The sequence below is a fragment of the Leopardus geoffroyi genome, chromosome D2 (assembly GCF_018350155.1).
Source record: "Leopardus geoffroyi isolate Oge1 chromosome D2, O.geoffroyi_Oge1_pat1.0, whole genome shotgun sequence".
NCBI classification, from domain to species: Eukaryota; Metazoa; Chordata; class Mammalia; order Carnivora; family Felidae; genus Leopardus; species Leopardus geoffroyi.
In genome coordinates, this window is record NC_059334.1 from 46,813,149 (window position 1) to 46,829,158 (window position 16,010).

Below are 16,010 nucleotides of genomic sequence, written 5' to 3' on the forward strand. Positions count from 1 at the left end.
GGGGGTGAGCTTGGCACTGCACCCTCAGTGCCTGCCTCCTTTCCTGTCAGCCTCACCCGCTACTTGAGCGTCCTAAATCCGCCTGCTTTGCTGCTGCCTGGCCCATGAGCAGACCTCTACCCAGAGGTCTCTTTCCTCTTCAGTCTGTGCAAATTTCCCATTAGCGCTGGGGAACAGCTCAGACGTGCCCTCCTGTGGGAGCTGTCCCAGCCCCTCACCTCTGCATAACCACAGAGCTCTCGCTCCTTCTCTCCCTGCGCTCTACCACAGATGCGTGAAGACACCTGCCCCTCTGCAGCCCCGAGCTGGTGCTGGACTGGGGGCAGAGGTCAAGGAGCACTGAGTGAAGGATCCAGAGTTCAGGCACTCGGCGCCCCTCGCTGGGCTCACAGGGGACCGAAGGCCACAGTCAGGGAAGAGAGACACGGAGCAGAATTCTAAAACGTCCTCCAGAGATCCACAAAGCTGGGGTAATCCCATTCAGCCTCCTCTGGGCTCTAGCCCTTCCTGCTCTCCCATCTCCCATCCGGGGGCCAAATGCCATCCTTCTGTCTGTCCCTCTGCCCATCTACCCTTCTGTCACTGTCGCACTTGGCACGTCACCCTGTTCTAGGTAGAGGACAGCCTTAGCGCGGCCTGAGAGCCGTAAACATGTAAACCCTACCAGCCGAACGCCCGTTGCTGCTCCCCTCCCACCCCCCTCCCCCAGGATAAAAGGCAATTTGGCAGGCAGGCCAGGCTCTGCCCCCACCTCCCTCTGGGGTGCAGACATGGGCCAGACACAGGGCAGCCGCTTCGGAGCCTGCTCCACTGTTCGTGCAGCAGCCTCAACTCTGACGGCCCCCTCCCAATCTCAACACACCCACGGCCTCCCCGTGAGGCCTTCCTCCCCACTCACCCCGCCCTAAACAGGGCTGGGAGAGCCAGGAAAGGCCACGGGGCCCCTGGTGCTTCCAGATAGAGGCGATCCGGGGGAGGAGGTGACATTGAAACCGGGGTGTAGGCATGAGCAGGAGACAGCCTGCTGGGTGGGGGGCTGATGTGGACCACAGGGCTTGGAGGGTGGACATGAGGGAACATAGCTGAAGAAGCAAGGACCAGGTGCTGTGGTGAGCACTGACCTCATATGTTGCTCAGGGACTTTGGGAAACGGTGATAGTGCCTCAGAGGCCCTGTAAGTCGCTGAGCTTGGTGACAGGACTGGGCTACGGGTGGGAGTGGAGACACGGGCAGCAAGTGGTGGTCAAGACTGTAGGCCATAAAAAGATTCTGAGCCTCAATGTGCACGGGTCTGGGTATACATCCCAGCTAAGCTATTGAGCAGAGAGGTGGCTGCCTCTCCTGGGCCTCAGTTTCTCCATCTATAAAATGGGATCATCGTACTGTTTTTAAGGGGCTGCCCTGAGGCCCCTGCCCGAGGCACCACCAGGCCTGGGACTGACTCCACATTCCCAGCAGGGCTGTGCGGAGCTTTGCATGAGACTCTGTGCCAACTTTAGGAGCAAGCTGCCCCCTTACCACCCTCTGAGGAAAGAAGTTTTGTGGAGCGCTGTGGGAAAGCTCACTCCAGCCCAGCCCTCTAGGGTTTCCTTTCTCCTGCTATCCTGCTGGAAGCAACCTGCACTCCGGCTACAGGGCCCGGCCTCCTTCACTCTCCTTGCCCACCACTCCCCTTGCCAGGGTCTCTCTGGAAGAACCTGGCAGGGCTCAGAACAGCCACACTGAACTCCCTCAGCCCTCCTGGCACATCTCGGAGGGGAAGCCTTGCCAAGAACCAGCTCCAGTAGGTTTGTCAGATCCCTGGAAACCCAGCCAGCGTGCGGGTTCCTCGAGGCCCCAGCCCACGCTCTTCACAAAGTACTGGCTTTGCCACCAGAGAGGAAACTGGCAGTGGCTGCCTCTCCTCTCGATGAACCTGTCGGAAGGCTCAGAGCTGGGCCGAGCCTCCTTCCCTGCCAGCTCCCCCCGGCAAACCCTAGCCCTCATTCCCCTCTCCCCAGAATCCCCTGAAGAAGCAGGAAGTCACAGGCCACAGACCGGGCAGTCAGTTGGCTCAGATCCCTGTCCTGGATGACCTTGGGCACAGTCCTCAGTCTCCCTGCCACTTCGTGGGGCTGTGAGAAGCCATGGGAGAGCTTCCCACAGCAGGCACACCGAAGCAGGTGCTTGGTGAATGTGGCCTTCTCTTGACCCAGGAGGGCCGGCCTAGGGCCCTGGGCTCTTGTCAGCTCAAAGGACTCTGCAGGAAAGGGCCTGGTTTTCCCTCTCTGGAGCTGATTCCCAAGAGGAGACCTCAGGCTGGCTTTGGCTCCTCTAGGGTTCTCTCTAGTTGGGGGTGGCAGGACCAGGAGTGGGGGACTAGGCCACAGTCGGGGAAGAGAGACAAGGAAAAAACGTTCTTAAATTCTCTCCAGAGGTTCAGACTTGGGGAAGTCCCTTCCTGCTCTCAGCTCCCCTCCAAGGTCTGTCAACCCACCCTTTCATGGCTGTATGTGCCCATGTGCATGGCCCTGCTCTGGGGCCTCCACAGCTTCAGAACTGCCCTGGAGGCTGAAACCAACAGGCTGGGCTCTAGCCAGGCCTCACCAACCAAAAAGCTGACATCAGCGCAAGAAAGAGAATGGCAGCAAGAGGCATACATCATCTTGCCGGGTTCCGGCCCAGGGTGAGCCAGCCCCAGGGCAGAGGATCCCTATCCTCCCGGTGGCAGCCAGGCCGCGCAGTGGCTTTCCCGAGGCCCAGGGAGGCAAACGTGGGGGCGAGCACTGGGTTTGGAGTCGATAGCCCGGGGTTCCCGTCAGGTTCCGTCTCCTCAGTAGTGGCGGGGGTGGGGATGACCCTTGGAGAGTCCCCGCTCGGCTCCGGGCTGCCACCTCCCCACCCCGGCCGCAAGATAGGAGGGGCCTCTCGCCGCGAACACGCACGCGCCCCGCTCCCCCAGCCCCGCGACCCGCCGCGGGCACCCCGACCCACGCGCGCTCCCCGCCGCGGCCCCCGAGACGCATGCGCGGCGCCCTCCTCGCGGGCGGCGCCGCTTCCCCGCACCCGGTCCCGCGCTACCTGGGGCCGCCGGCGCGCAGCAGGCGGGCAGGCGGCAGGGCGGCCGCGGGCAGGCGCAGCACCGGGAGAAGGCCCGCGAGGCCGGCATCAGGCCCATGGCGCGCCCGGTGCGGCGGCGCGGCGGGGCAGGAATGCCCGGCACGCGCGCAGGTAGCGTCTTGCCCGCCGCCCGCCCCGGGCCCGGACCCTGGAGGGAGGGAGGGCCCCGCACTTGCGAGTTCCTGAAATGCCACGCCTGAAGCCGGCCCCCGGGAAGAGCTCCGGGTTCACACGTCTCATCCCCTTTCCCCAAACGCTCCGCGATACTAGGCTCCTAGGCTCCGGAGGAATGAATGCCAGCAGCTCCCAATGACGGTCCCTTCCAACAGGGGGGACGAGGACTCGCTTTAGGAGCTCCCATTCCCCCGCAGGCTGGGAGGCATGTGTTCCAGGTGGGGCAGTGGAGACCCAGGAAAGCCAGGTAACTGTCTGGGTCACCCAGCTTGGGGGTGGGTGGGTGGGTGAGTGGGGAGGGAGCGCCGAGCTCGGATCTAACACTGGGCTCCTGGCTTCAGAGCTGGTGCTTCGGCCTTCAAGTAAGGCGTCCTGTGCAGCCCAGAGAGGTGAGTATTGATGTCCCCATTTTACAGACGCGGCAGCTAAAGTCTAGAGAGTTTATAGAATTTTCCTAAGGTCACACAGCTAATAAGTGCCAGACCTCCCATCCAGACTTAAATTACGTTAAGACAAGTTAAAGATACGTATCTTAAAGATACATTCTTTCCAGGGCGGGATTCTGTCCCAGTGAAATGAGCCCACAAGCCCATACTTCCAAAGTCTGAAGACTGGGACGTTTATATTCCTCCTGGTATATATACCAGGGGGGGCAGGTGCAAAGCAAAGCTGTGGGGGGCGGAGGGGTGGTGGCAGCACCAGGCAGGAGGAATAGAGACCCACGGGGTTCTGTGGGCCAAATTCTGTAAGGGAGGAGCCTAGGGGAGCCCTGGGGCTGGAAGGGGTGGGGGGCTCATCTGAAAGCTGAGTGTGCAGTGCACAGCCAGTGCTCTCCGAAGCAAGGGGGGACCAGGATGAGGCAAATGAGGCACTGCCCACCTGCGCAAAACTTAAGGTATCAAAAACTTCAAGGTAAACATTTCACTGAAGTGTTTTAACAAATACAAGTTAATGTAAAAAAAAAAATCCATGATGAACAAATTATCAAAACTTTAAGTAATGACAGGCTGCAACCCTGCTTTTGGCACAGATCCTGTGAGCGTCTCGCCCTAATCCCCCGGATCCTGTCTTCATTTGAAATGTTGAGATTTACTGTAGACGTGGTAGGAGAAATAATGATTCCCCCCTCCCCAAATGTCCACATCCTAACCCCTGGAACCTGTGACTGTGTTACCTCACCTGATAAAAGGGATTGTGCAGACACGATTAAATTAAGGATGGAGAGATTGTATTGGATTATCCAGGTAGGTTTTCTAAAAGGGAGGCAGAGGGAAGGCTGACTACAGAAGAGGTAATGATGGTAAGGAGGGAAGCAGAGACCGGAGTGATGAGGCCACAACCAACGAATGTGAACAGTGTTCTAGGAGGTGGACAGGCGAGGAACAGGGTTTCCCAAGAGCCCTCAGAAGGAACAGGCCCTTCCAACACCTTGATTTTAGCGAAGACTCAGTTCTCCACAATTATCACAGGATAAATTTGTGTTGTTTTGAGCCACTAAGTTTGTGGCAATTTGTTAGAGCAGCAATAAGAAAGTAATGTAATGGACTTTTTGCATTATTATTTCCATTACAAACATCACAATAACATGTTCATCCTGATCACTGAGGCTTTTGCTGCCCTCCTTAAATTCTGTGCTACAGGCCACATAGGCCCCCTAGTCCCGGCCCTGATACTAGTATGGGGGTGGGGGCTCACATCCTCCTTAGCCCTGGGTTCTGGGGAGGGGCTCAGGGCTCTCCCTTCCCAAAGTTCAAGTACACAGGAAGGGAGGAAGGGCATTTCATGATGCCGGTGAGGGCCACAAGCCAAGGAATGCCCCGCCCTAAACCTGTCAGAAAAGCCTAGGGCTCCCACTACCCAGGGACCGTCTGGGTCTGAGCAGTACTGTCCACCTTCAAGGGAAGGACCCAAGGGCTCAGTTAGAGTCACCTACCCTGGGGGTAGGCGGACCCTCCCAGTGGCCATGTGGGCTCTGATGCCATCTTGCTTTCTCCTCCTGAGCTTTGGTTCCCCTACCTGTGCGGTTAGACCTGCCAAGCTCTAGGGAATCCCTTCCATCCACTCCCACACAGATTCCCCAGACGGCTGGAAGTCTGCAAGTGCCCTCCATTTAGAAGGCTCTGGACTCTGATGGGCACCAGATTATGCCCCAGCCAGGATAACACACCCCATGTCGGGGGGTCATTTTTAGCTGTGGGGCCTATTAGGGTTGGATGTTCAGAGAGAGTCTTAAAATTGTCCCGTTGGGGGGTGGGTGCCTCGGTGGCTCAGTTGGTTGAGTGTCCAACTTTGGGGTCAGGTCATGATCTCGTGGTTCGTAAATTCAAGCCCTGGTGTTTGGCTCACGGGTGTCAGTGCCAAAGCTGTCAGCGCAGAGCCTGCATCAGATCCTCTGTCCCCCCACCCCCCCCTGCCCCTTCCCCGCTTGCTCGCTCTCTCTCTCTCTCTCTCTCTCTCACAAAAATAAACATTAAAAAAAAAATTGTCCTCTTGGGGCAAGGCCAGGAAGCTGAGGCTCTGTCCTCTCAAACAAGTACCTGGACACAGATGACCTCTTCAGCGGGGGTGGCCCTCAGTTCTGAGCTGTGTGTCGAACAGGCCCTGGGTCCAAGACCTCGGGGACTCTTTCCTCAGTCTGATTGCCTCCCCATGATCTCCGTCCCTCCCATCAAGACAACTCAGATCCAGAGGCCATGGTGCTCTGATGCTTACCCAGGGAGAGAAAGAGAGAGAGGGAGACAGAATCACTGATGGTCTCACCCTGGGGACAGCTGCCTCTGCCCCCAGCTCTGCTGTGTGCTGTAAAGCAAATTACTAAACCTCTCTAGGCCTCTCTGCCTCCCTCTATAATGTAATTTTGATACAACTAACCCCTGGCAAGAGTAGCACTTAGCAAGCATGAGACCCCTCTGTGTCTCCTCAGACTGATGTGGAGAACAACCAAGGCCACCTCGAAGCCACGAGACCCAGGGAACCTGGCCATAGGATCACCTGGAGGCCCCCTGGCATCCTACTTTCCAGAGCAGGCATCCAGCAGGGGGTGCTCTGAGCTCTAGCAGACCTGGGTTAGAACCCAACTTCCTGGGGTGCCTGGGTGGCTCAGTCGGTTAAGCGTCCGACTTGGGCTCAGGTCATGATCTCACGGTTCGAGAGTTCAAGCCCTGCATCAGGCTCTGTGCTGACAGCTCAGAGCCTGGAGCCTGCTTCGGATCCTGTGTCTCCCTCTCTCTCTACCCCTCCCCTGCTCGTGCTCTCTCTCTCCCTTTCACAAAAATAAATGACACTTAAATACATAAATAAATAAACAAACAAATAAAAAGAACCCAGCTTCCTGCCGACTTCTCTGTGACCTGGACAAAGCGTTTGAGTCTCCTTGTTGCCCAGTGTCCCCACCTGTAAAGGTTTTCACAACTAGTTTCCTAGGGCTATTGCAGAGCCTGACACAGGAACATGCTGAATAAATGTTAGCTGCCCTGGCGAGTGGCTGGGGTTACTGGGGCACCGCTCAGTGTCACTGGCACTAACCCTCCACTGGCCTCATCTTAACAGTAACCATGACAAACTCTCTCCTGGCCCTGTCTGTGATCTGAGCTCTCCTTAGCACAAACAGAAGCCAGGCAGGCCACGTTGATGGGGCATTTCCCATCACAGCCGCTGGGAAGGAAGGAGGACTTCTGGCAAGGTGGGTAAGAGGCAGCTGAACAGTTAGCGTCCTGAATTCACCCCAGTAAATCACCACTGCTGGCGTGCCGGGCTCTCCCAAGGCAAGTTATCTGCCCTCCCTCTCTGTTCTCCCCGTACACAGCCCCGGGCTCCCTGCCATCCTGTCAGAGGGGTCTGTGGCTGGGAACTATTTCTCCTACAAGCTCACAGACTCCAGAAGCACTACAGGGGAAGGAGGCCCAAGGATGCTGTGAACCAACCCCTAAGCCCAGAAGAGGCCAGATCTGCCCTCTGTGAGCCTGGGGCATGGAAAGGGTCCCAGGCCTGCTGAGGCGTCTCCTCCACCTGGCTTGTGGACCCACAGAGCATTAGAGGATAGGCTGAAGGTACCAGATTCATGCTCAAGCAGCCCATCTGCTGGCTTAGTGACCTGAAGCCCAGCGCAGATTAGCCACAGTCCTTTCTCTTCCGTTTTGGAAGGGCTGCCAAGAAAGGCCCAGCTAGGGACTCTGGGCCTGGTGGGTCAACATTCAGGGAAACCGGAAATAAGACTCTCTTCTTCAATCTCCTAGAAGAGCTGGGCAAGCAGCACGGGGGAGAAGTGGTCCACTAGTATCTCGGGCTCCACCACTGCTAGCCTGGGCTGGGGCCAGTGACCTTTCATTCTGAACCAGATTGTGCCTCGAGGGGCTTCTATTTGGAGAGGTCATTCTAGCAAACAGTGACCACTTCCAGCTGGACTAAAAAGGTTGCTTTGTGTCCCTCCAACTTGCCCCAAGGCTGGGATTTTCTCCATGTCAAGTGTCCTGCCCTGTGGCTTCTGGAAGCTGCATTTGTCCCCTCTTTTTCCTTCTACCACCTGATTTCTAAGGAACCGAAGAGCAGGAGAATTGGCTCCAGGGGGTCATAGGAAAGTCTCCAGCGGCCTGTGAGAGCTGGAGCAACAAGGCTCTGATGGCCACTGCGGGCCTGCTGCTGGTCCCTCACACCCCTCCCCAGCGCAGGGCAGTCACTGTGGGCAGGGACACCATTCCCAAGCTGGGTTCCTTGCCCCAGGGCTGTCGTTCCGTGCTGCTGCCTGTAAGGTTGGGGCAGAGAGCTTCTGGGCTGTGCTAGGCAGTGCCTGGCGGCCTGTGAGTGTCATAGTTACCATGCTACTAGTTACTGAGCGCTAATCCCAACTCCTGCATCCAACACAGCACCTGCCCTGGCTTCATGACAAACAGACATCTCAAACTGAGAAGTATCCAAATGGAACTGTGGTCGGGCCGCGGCCTCCCAAACCTGAACTGCACTCTTGGTTAATGACAGCTCTGTCCCCAAGACCTCTCACCCACACCCCATGAGTCACCTGCACTGTCCCTGCTCTCGCACACCCCCACCCAATGCTTGTCAGTCCTATTTTCCAAACAGATTCAGAACCTGATTACTTTCACTGTCACCCACCATAGTGAAAGCGCCCATGTCTCCTGCCTGGATTAGTCCGTGTATACGTGTTCTTGGCTTCGCCTTGTCCCTCTCAGGCCAGCAGTCAGAGTGGCCCTTTTCAACTATATGTCAGATGCCATCATGCCTCAGCTCAAAGCCCTCCAATGCGCCCTCCCCCTTTCATTTAGGAGTGAGAGCCAGGGCACCTGGGTGGCTCAGTTGGGTTAAGCGTCTGACTTCAGCTCAGGTCATGATCTTGCAGTTCAGGAGTTCCAGCCCCACATCGGGCTCTGTGCTGGCAGCTCAGAGCCTGGAGCCTGCTTCAAATTCTGTGTCTTCCCCTTTCTCTGCTCTTCCCCTGCTCATGCTCTCTCTCTCTCAAAAATAAATATTTTTAAAAATTAAAACAAACAAACAAAAAAAAGGAGTGAGAGCCAAAGTCCTCACAGGGGTGCGGGAGGCTCCTTCCCATCTGCCCTGTCCCTCACCCCTCCGGCCTACCCACCCTCCACGCTGCTTCAGGACCATATCAGATGTGCTCTGCTGATGCCCAGGCTGCTGCCTCTGGCTGGCCAGCTTCCACCAGACATCCTGGCTGGCTTTCTCACCTCCCAGACTGTTTGAATGTCCCGTCCTCATCACTGTATTTAAAACTGCTCGGGTTTGTTTTTCTTTCAACAGCACTCACCACCCTTCCAAAACACAGAGGTTCACAGAATATGGGCCCCGGACCAACAGCACCAGCAGCATCCGGGAACTTGTTAGAAATACAAATTCGAGGGCATCGCCCAAGCGAGCTGGAATCCCCGTGGGTGGAGCCAGCAGTCCCATTTCCACAGGCCTTCCTCGGGGTGCTTCAGATGCTAGCTAACATTTGAGAACCACTGCTCTGTGCCTCGTGACTTGCTTTCCTGGTTAGTGGCCGTCTTGTGGAGTAGGATGGAAGCTCCCTCGACCTCTTTTCCTGCCACCTCCCCTGCCTGCGCACAGCAGGTGTGCTGTGTTTGCTGAATGTTCCAGGGCTACCTCGTACTGAGAGAGCGCTGAGCACTTTGCGTCTGTCCGTCTTCTCTCTTAATTCTCACGACAGTCCTGCAATGAAGGCATTCTTCTTCCGTTTTGCAGACAAAGACACAGAGAGGGTAACAGGCCTACCCAGGGTCACACAGCCAGCAAAGGGCAGAGCCAGATCACACTCAGACCACACAACCTGATGCTGGAATCTGTGCTCACTCTGCCTCCTCTCACCCATCAGTGCAACTGGCTTTGCCAAGCACCGTCCTATCAGACCCACCTTTGAGGGCTTGCAGGCTCTCTCCAGATAACTAGGCAAGGGTTCATCCGTGCAAGCACCTGCCAGATACCAGGTAACTCTGGGTACTCAGTGGTTCCCTCTTCTTTCCTCCCATGGTGAGCTGGGTAGGAGTTGCTGCCCGACGGGGCTCCAGGGCCCATGTTCCCAGAGCTGGGCACAGAAGTCTAGAGATCTACAGGAGAGCATTGCCCTTTTCACAATGTCAAGTTTTCTGATCCATGAAGATGGGATGTCCTTCCATTTATTCAGGTCTTTTTTAGTTTCTTTTAACAACATTTTGTCACTTTCAGAGTAGTAAGTTTTATACTTCTTTTGTTACATTTATTCCTAAGTATTCTCTTCTTTGGGATGCTATTGTAAATGAAGTTTTCTTAATTTCATTGTTGGTGTGCTCATTGCTACTGAACAGAAATACAGCTGATTAGTGTATACTGACCTTATATCCTGCAGTCTTGCCGAATGTTTTATGACTTCTAATTGTTTTCTAGTGGATTTCTTAAGGTTTTCTGTATATGAGATCCTATTATCTGCAAATAAGAGATACTTTAACTCCTTTCTTCCTTTCCAATCTGGATGTATGTCATTTTCTTGCCTAATTGCTCTGGCCAGAACCTCCAGTACAGTGCTGAATTTCAGTGAGGAGAGTGAGAATCTGTGCCTTGTTTCTGATCTCAGAGGATAAGTATCCAGTCTTCCTCCACAAGTATGATGTTACCTTTGGGTCTCTTGTAGATACATACTCTTTATCAAGTTCAGTAAGTTTCTTTCTACCCCCATCCCTAGGCCGTTTATTTTCACCAGGAAAGGGTGCCAGACTTTATTAAATGCTTTCTCTGAGTCTACTGAGATGATCATGTGGGGTTTTAAGTAGGGTTCATGTACTCAGCAGGGAGTCCAATGGGGGGGGTGGGGGGGGGGAGCTTGAATTCACAACCCTGAGATCAAGACCTGAGCTGAGATCAAGAGTCAGATGCTTAACTGACTGAGCCACCTAGGCGTCCCAATCATGTGGTTTTTGTCTTTAATTCCATTCGTGTATTACAACTGTTGATTCTCAGGTGTTAAACTACCCTTGCATTCCTGGGATAAATCTCATTTGGTCATAAATCTCATCTCATTTGTATAATCCTTTCATATACTGCTGGATTCAATTTGTAAGTATTTTGTTGAGGATCTTTGCATCTATGTCCACAAGAGAGATCAGTGCTCCAGCCGTTCTTCTCTCCCTCTCCAGTACCATCAGTCTTTTGCATTGCTGTTTTGTCTCCCAACTTAAAACAAAACCAAAAAACCCAACAGCCCTCTCTTTACCTGACCTCCCCTCCAGCCACTGTCCCATTTCTCTTTCCCTTTATAGTCAACTTCTTGAAACAGTCGGTTATTCTCACACTCCATTTCCCCTCGTCTTACCCTTTCTCACGCCCGCTATTATCAAGCTCTATCCCCAGCACTCCACCAGAACCATGCTTGCCCAAGTCAGCAATGAACTATGCTCGATCTCTTCTGGTTGATCTGTCCACAGTGCATGTTGTCACTGCCCCTTCCTCCCTAGACATTCCCTTCAGTTGCCTCGGGATCCCCAACTCACTCCGGGCTCCTCCCCCTCACCAACCCTCCTGAGCCCCCTCTGCTGGCTCCTCCTCTGCCTCTGACTTCTCACCTGGGAGCAGCTCAGGGTTCAGCCCTGGTCCTCTCTGCTGTCTCTACGGTGCCTCACCCCAGCCTCACGGCTTCAAACCCCATCTATATGTCAACAGCCTCCAAATTCCCCCTCCAACCCAGTCCTCTCTCCAATTCTCTAGACTTAAATGTTAAACTGCCTATTGGACACTTAAAGTTGAGCCTCTAGGGGTGCCTGGGTGGCTCAGTCGGTTAAGTGTCTGACTTTGGCTCAGGTCGTGATCTTGTGGTTCGTGAGTTCGGGCCCTGCATTGGGCTCCGTACTGACAGCTCAGAGCCTAGAGCCTGCTTCAGATTCCGTGTTTCCCGCTCTCTCTGCCCCTACTCTGTTCATGCTGTCTCTCAAAAATAAATAAACGTTAAAAAAATAATAACAAACTTGAGCCTCTACCAGGTATCTCAGACTAAGCCCAATGGGAACTCTCACGCTTCATTCCAAACACTGCACTTCCTTTGGTCTTTTTCATCTGTTAATGGCTAATCCATCCTTCCAGTTGCTTAGATCAAAACATCCTGGAATTACCCTTGACTTCTCTCATTCTCTTATACCTTTCTTCCATTCCAGCAGGGAAATACTTACACTGGCTTTACCTTAAAATATATCAAGAATTCAATTACTTCTCATCACCAGTACCACCCGGGCCAAGCTGCCATCGTCTCTCAGCTGCATTAGTGGATAGTGAGCTCCTAGCTGGTCTCCCTGTTTCTGGCCTTGCCTTCTGGGATCTATTCTCAACAGGTGGCCAGAGGGATCCCGTTGGGACCCTGTCAGGCTCTGCCATTCTCTGTTCAAAACCCAGCAAGGGCACCACGTCACTCAGGGAAAGCCAGAGTCATCACCGTGACAACAAGGCCCTACTGACTTAAACCCCATTACCTCTCTGACCCACTTCCTGCTCTCTCCCTCTTCGCAGACTCTGCTCCAGGCGGACTGGCTTCTTCGCTGCTCTTCCAACATGGACCCCACTACCCCTGCCTCCAAACCTCTCTGCCCAGGTATATGTGTACGTCACCCTTCAGCTCCTTTACTCAAATGTCAGGAAACTCCAACCTCCAAAGCCTTTACTTGCCCTTCCCCCCTCACCTTTCTCCACGGAGCCCTGCAATCGGCTTGTTACCTGTTCTCTCCTAGAATGTGCATTTCATGAGGGTAGAGACCTTGTCTGTCCTGTTCACTGCTGTATCCCTGGCTCCTAGAATACTTTCGCAACTGAATGAATGACTGGCTGAATGAGTGAATGAATGAACGAATGCCCAGATAAGAGGGACTGCCACCTCTGGGCAGGCCATCGCCAGTAACGGGCTCCGCTGACCCCGTGGGTCTGCTGCCTCCAGTCTTCTCCATGGGGATGGCCGGGGCTGCCTCTGACTGCAGCAGGCACACTGCCCATTCCTGTCTGTCAGAGGTGGCCTGCTCTCTGCCAGAACAAACATGCTTGAAAGGGCTCACGGACTCCGTTATTAACAGTGAAAGAAGGACTGATCCTCTAAGCCTCCTTTCCAGGGGAACCCAGGCTAATAACAGCTTTGCCAGGAACCTGCTGCAGAGGCTGACTGAGCCCACCTGTGAGTGCCCACGGCTTGCCCAGACATGTCTGCCGTCGCTAACCCCTGCGATTGCTGCGTTTCCTCTAGGCTTCTGGTAGAAAGGAGATAAGCGCCTTTGATGACGGTTCCTGTTTGAAATCTTACAAGTTCTGCAGCACGCAGTCTGAGAAATTTGGTAAACGCTGGGGGACCTGAGGGAGGGACAGATCTGGATTCTATGTTGGGTTCTGCAAAGGGTCCCAGTTCTGAGCAAACACAGAGAAGGAGGGAGGGAGGGAGAGAGGGAAGGGGAGAGAGAGAGAGAGGTGGATGTGTGGCCAGAAGCTGGCACCACGAATAGAGTAGATGGGTGTGCCAGTGCCCTGCATGGTCTGAGTCAAAGCATGGCCTCTGGGGTTAGAACATCCACCTTTGTTTCTCAGCTTTGCTCCCTGAGTAGCTGGGTTGTCTTGGCCAAATTACATAGACACTTCAGCCTTGAGCTTCTCTGTTTTTTGTTTTTTTAATATAGTGAAGTATCCGTACATCCAGAAACGTACTTAAAGCATATACCTGCAGATTAACACATTGCTGTAAAATGAACACCTGTGTAAGTGAGACTTCTATCCAGACTTTTATGGCATTTGTTTCTTTGCCTTTCTTTATTTCTGCTGCCCAATTACCCACCTACAAATAGTACAGTTTTCTTTCTGCCCTGTTTTTCAACTTTATACACATGGAATTATACCTATAACATGTTACTGAGCCTCCCTAGTCCCATGGTAAGTGTTTAGGATTCATGCATGTTGTTAGGTGGAGTTGTGGGTAATTCTTTTCCACTGCTGTAGAGTTTCCTGCTGCAAGAACGAATCATACTTATTGAGCCCCTGGATCGTTCCTAAACCCCTGGTTAGGGTCAGGCCATCATGGGTAAGGCTGCTGTGAACGTGTGACGTGTCCGAGTCCCCAGCATATCTGCACACATATTTCTATCTGGGACATGCCTAGCGGTGGCACTGCGGGGCCTCGGGGTGCATAGCAACTTTTGCAGATCCCGGCAATACCCACAAGTGCCCGTAGCTCTGTCCTTGTCACCTCCGAGAACCGCCCGCCTTTTTCATTCAGTCTTTCTGGTGGGTGACTATAAGTGGCATGTCGTGGTTTAACATGCACCTGCCTGATGACTAACGAGGCTGAACGCTGCAGCCTATGTTCACTGGTCACAAGGATTTCTTTCTTGGTAAAGTGCCTGTTCGAGTCTCTTGCCGGAGTTTCTACTGGCTTGCCTGTCGTTGCCTTCTGGGTTTGTAGAGGTTTGAGGAGCAAGTCATTTGACGGCTGAATGTGGTGCAAACACCTTCTCCCACCCTAGATGCTTGTCTTTTCATTTTCTTAATCTACCTTTTAATGAACAGATGCTCTTCCTTGTGTAGAGCATAATTTATCGATCTTTTCCTAAAAGATTAATGATTTTTATAACTCCTGCAAAAAGAAGTTTTCTCTACCCAAGATCACAATGATGTTCTCCTTTCCCTGGTGTTCGGAGGTGCTGTCTGTCGTAAGTCAAAGTCCAGCTGGATGAGAGTCTGATTCTGGGCTCTATTTTGTTCCATGGGTTCAATTCCAACCACTTTGCATCCAAGGAGGTCTGTGAAGGCCGCAGAAATCCCTGAGTGTCCCTGGGTCTTGGGTCAAAGTTGCCACGAGCCTCAGGAGGCAGGGAGGCCATGACTAACAGTGTGAGGGCATTTATGAAGCACAGGAAAAAAACTGACTTTCCAAGTGATATCGACTCTTCTATGTGAGGATCAGTGGTTCTAGGAGAGATGGCCAGGCAGGCCACAGCCGGGAATAGCAGAGGACAGCTGGCGAGGTGAGTGGGGAAGGGAGGGGCTCAGCCTACAGAGCACACTGGGTCTGGAGACGGGCTCCAAGCCCTGAAAGGTGAGCTTCTGCCCCTGCCCAGAATGTGCAGCACTCAGACACTGTGCGGGGGAGACAGGATGTCCATGGCTCTCATGGTCACACGGTCTCCACATTCAGCAGGGAGTTGGTGGCCGCAGCCCAGCCAGTATGGTGACCCCTTCTAAAAGCTCTTTTCATGATGATTGCAGAGGGGCACCGACCACACAGCCGGGGGCCACCCTTCCTTTCTCTTGCACCCTGCGTCTGTCCGCAGACCCTGGCAGCCCTACCCTCAGAACACAGCTGCAGCTGAGCCCTCTTCACTCTCTTCTCCACCCCCACGCCAGCCTGTGTCCCCGTCACCCCCATCTGTTGGCTGTCTCAGCCTGCCGTGTCCACTCCTGTCTCTCTCTGCTCCACCCCTCACATGGCGGCCAAAGGGCCCTTTACAAATCTGGGTCAGGTCGTGTCTGTCTCCTGCTCAGAGCCCTCCTTGGTGCCTCATCGATTGAGAACAAAATCTTGAGATTCCCACCATGTCCCCAAGGCCTCAGTGACCTCTCCTGCCTCATGTCCTCTACTCTCCTGTCCTCACTCCCTCAGACCCGCTGGCCTTCCTGAGATTCTCTGTGTCCAAATATTTCACTCCCACCTCAGGGCCTTTGCACTTGCTTGCCCCTCTGCCTGAATGCTCTTTGCCCAGCACTCCCCTGGCTCTCCTGGCCACTTCATTGAGCTGGCTAGGCTACAACATCTAACACAGCATCCCCTCTATCATCCTACTTAAATTTACTTTATTGTGTTTCTCTCTACTTAAAATCATGTGACACCTTGACTTGCCTATTATCCGTCTCCCACTGGACAATGGACGGGAGAGGAGGGCGGAGGAATCCTCTATTTTGTTTTATCACTGAACTTCCGAGTGTCCGGAATATGACCAGGTACGTTTCAGGCATCCGATAAGTGTTTTCAATAAAGCTGCGTAAATGGCAACCACTGCTCTCAGCTCAGAAACAAGGCGCTGGTTGTGTGGGCAGCACAGGGGCCCTGTGTAGCTGTAGGAAGGCACAGCAGAGGGAAGGACGCGGGACCCAGTGCAGACCACCTCAAAATCACCTGCTGTGCAGCAGGGCTCTGGACGCAGGGAGGCAGTATGCACACGCCACAGGATTCTAGCTGGAGGAGGGCATGTTTTGAAAGGTGGCCCCGATTCCCCTGC

General features: G+C 53.9%; 1 protein-coding gene and 1 long non-coding RNA gene across 14 annotated transcripts in view; one reads left to right on the forward strand and one right to left on the reverse strand.

The window, feature by feature from the left end:
- ARHGAP22 (Rho GTPase activating protein 22) overlaps positions 1 to 16,010 on the reverse strand; it is a 176,855-nt gene that overhangs the window by 13,405 nt on the left and 147,440 nt on the right. The gene's annotated exons all lie outside the window — the stretch shown is intronic.
- On the forward strand, positions 3,100 to 4,481 carry LOC123576737. The gene is made up of 4 exons (XR_006701559.1): positions 3,100 to 3,210; positions 3,370 to 3,520; positions 3,615 to 3,662; positions 4,304 to 4,481. It is a non-coding gene; the product is annotated as an uncharacterized LOC123576737 (long non-coding RNA).